The sequence below is a fragment of the Pseudomyrmex gracilis genome, unplaced genomic scaffold (genome assembly GCF_002006095.1).
Source record: "Pseudomyrmex gracilis isolate BER0280 unplaced genomic scaffold, ASM200609v1 scaffold_581, whole genome shotgun sequence".
NCBI classification, from domain to species: domain Eukaryota; kingdom Metazoa; phylum Arthropoda; class Insecta; order Hymenoptera; family Formicidae; genus Pseudomyrmex; species Pseudomyrmex gracilis.
In genome coordinates, this window is record NW_018021165.1 from 35,076 (window position 1) to 38,855 (window position 3,780).

The following is a 3,780-nucleotide window of genomic DNA, read 5'->3' on the forward strand; positions in this document are numbered from 1 at the left end:
GTGTCGAATAAATCTGTGTCAAATCGAGCGGTGTCGAATCGTACTGTGGTCACTAGAGTATCACCCGAAGAGCGAGAGGCAAGAGCTAACCGAAGAGGAAAAGAGACAGATACTATACGAGTATCATGATTCACCGGTGGGCGCACACCAAGGAATAGCACGTACAATAAAAAGAATAAGAATGAGGTACGACTGGCCTAAGCTGACAAGCGATGTGGAAAATTATATTTCGAAATGCAAATCTTGCCAAAAGAATAAGTTGTCGCAGAAAATAAAAGTACTGCTAGTAATTACGGATACGCCGAGAAAGCTTTTCGAAAAATGTGCGCTTGATATTGTCGGGCCGTTACCGTTGACAAGTAACGGAAATAAATATCTGCTGACGTTTGAAGACAATCTTATGAAGTTTAGTAAGGCGATACCCGTTCCAAATCAAGAAGCCGCTACGGTAACAAAGGAGTTCGCGACAAAAATTGTGTGTGAACACGGGATTCCGGAAACGATTTTAACGGATCGAGGAACAAACTTTATAAGCCAACTGTTTAAGAATGTTTGCAAGTTACTGCGAATAAATAAAGTACAGACAACGGCCTATCATCCGGAAAGTAACGGAGCGTTAGAGCGTTTGCATCGAACATTAGCCGAGTATATACGTCACTACGTGAACGAGGACCAGACGGATTGGGACGAGTGGGTGCCGTACGCAATGTTCGCGTACAATACGACACTACACACGGCAACAGGATTTACACCCTTCGAATTATATACGGGAGGTGCACGGAATTACCGACCGCCTTAACAAAACCACCGTCTACACAATACAATTTAGAAAACTACGCGCAAGAATTAAAAGAAAGATTGCGGGCGACAAATCGAGTAGCGCGAGAAAAGCTCAAAGAAGAAAAGAAAAAAGCAAAACGTTACTATGATAAAAAGACAAAGCAAGCAACGTTTAGCGTGGGAGAAAAAGTCTTACTTTATGACAAGACACTGAAAAAAGGCAGATCTAAGAAATTGGAATCAAAGTGGATAGGACTCTATGTGGTAGTTGCGAAAACGTCAGACGTGACGTATGCAGTCAAAGCAGGACGGCGCACGCAGAGTGTGCACGTGAATAGGCTAAAAGCCTTCATAGAAAGTTAAAAAAGTAAAAAAAAAACTCACCGGGTTGCCTCACTCATCGTCTGACAAAACGATGTTGGGGGTGGACAACGGGCGGCGGGGGCCCCAAACAGATGACGTCGTCCGAGTCGTCCGGGTTGACCTTGTCACCTGACACCCAGGTGGGTGTGTTACAAGAAGAAACAAGTACGGTTCTGAAGGAACAGGTGACGGAACAAGTGGATAACGGAGACAAAAACGAGGACGTAGACGCCGTGGAAGCAACAGCGGAAGACTCGCCGGAGTTTCAGTCACCGGAGTCCGCGTCTGTGTCAGAGGAGGAAGAGGTACCAAAGGGTAACCAGGAGGTTTAAACCAGGTTCAGTCAAGTTGGGTGTAAGTTTAAGTCACTAGTGTTAGCATAGACAGTAGGATAAGATAACAGTTATGTTGTACAGTGGTTACGGTAGTAAGTAAAATAAGGTAGAGTAAGTTAAAACAAAAGTGTAATAGTAATAAAAAATGGAAAAGTTTTGTTTTGGTGACCAGATTTAAAAGTAGTCTAGTTTGTCAGTAAAGTAAGGTTTTGTTTAGTGGTAGTAAGATACGCGACGGTTAAGTGTACAAAAAAGTGCCTCAGGTTTGGTTTTAAGTTTGTTTTATGTTTAGTTCTAAGTTCCATGCGTTATGAACACACATTAGACACACCACACACACGATAACACACATACAATCCTTAAGGGAAAAAACATACAAAACTCACACCACACATGCACACACAACACACACCCAAAGTTCCATGCGTTATGGACACACATTAGACACACCACACACACGATGACACACATATAATCCTTAAGGGGAAAAACATACAAAACTCACACCACACATGCACACACAACACACACCCAAAGTTTTATGCGTTATGGACACACATTAGACACACCACACACACGATGACACACATACAATCCTTAAGGGGAAAAACATACAAAACTCACACCACACATGCACACACAACACACACCCAAAGTACCATGCGTTATGGACACACATTAGACACATCACATACATAGGGACACGCATACAATCCTTAGGGGAAAAAACAAGTAGAATCCACATTACACATACACACACAACATACACACAAAGTACCATACGTTAAGGACATAGGTTAGACACACCACATATACAATAGACACACTTACACACGGTACTCACAACAAACATATGTCCTTAAGAACGCATACACACGCCACACACACACTAGCTACACATAAATTACTACACATACATACCCGGTCCTTAAGAGATGTGTTGGTACCTCACCCACACCTATACGACACATACATACACAGTGTGGTAATGCCAAACATATGCTTTTAAGAGCGCGTTCACACATTACATGTTTACACTTAACACCTACATCACATTCGTAAAAAAACCCGCCGTTAAGGGGACACTGTGTACACACAGGGTCTTGTGGAACGATTGAGCGGCGAAGGAGTGGGGGTGGCGAGCCTGCGCGGACAGGTCGAGCACCGACGGAGTTAGTTGTTCTCAGACTCTCGAAGCGTACAGATGTCGCGTATCTGTAAAAAGTAAAAAAGGAAGTACTAGCGAACGTTTAGTTGGAAAACTCGTGTACAGTTTTGTATTTCTAAAGTGAAAAATATATAATCATAAATAACAGTAAATCAGTAGTGTATTATTCTGTTGTGGATCTCCTACCTAACATATCCCGTTTTGAGCACGCCTGGTAAGACGTGGGGAAAAGTGAGGAGTCACAGGAGGGGAGTTCAAACAAAGGAAGAACCAGCGACCTTGGTGTTTGGCGGTCCGGAATATAAAAAACACCTGGCGACCGTGGCAGTTAGCCACAATATCGTAAGTACTCGACCATTGTCAGTCTAACCCCGGTCACAACCTAACTTCCGGGTCAGGGAAGGCAGGCGGCGAAGGCCGCGAGCACAGGAAAACTACCTCTGGGGAACCCGGTGGTGACGGCGGCGGGCCCTCGGGGGTGTGGGGCGTCACAGGGCGCGAGGAACCGGAGCTCTCGGAGCTCTCAGAACTAAACGAGGTTGTGGATCCTCCCAAGCTGTCGTTTGACAACTCCACCGCACTATCGTCAGTGCACGAGGAATACACAACTTTGGACATTCTACGAGCACTAAAACAAAGTGGTGTCGTTAAAAAAAAAGAAGACACACTCGTAGGATCTGAAACCAAACACTTACACTGTTTAATACAAAGTGAAAAAGCACAATCACACACTGGGGAACCGTGGTGATCTGGTCGGTAACAAACGGGGTACTGGTGCTTGTTGACATAAAGAGCCATGGTCCGAAGTGCAAAAGACAGCAGGGCGTCTCAAATGTAATTCCTAGAATTAATATAAGCGATAATAAAAAGAGCTGAGATGACAGAGTAACAAACTCGGAGTACGACAGACGCTCGCGGTTCCACCTGTTAGGCGACACCATTCGCGATAAAAATAAAGTATAATGTATAAAGGCGTATTGAATAAAACATTTTGCTTGCAGGAAAATGTTGTTAGTAAAAGTAGTAACAGTACTTACTTTTTGCGTCGCGTGGAAAGAAGCCGGGGACCAAGGATATCACATACGTAAGTTTCAACGGGCGTGTTCCGTTTGACCACAGTACGATTCGACACCG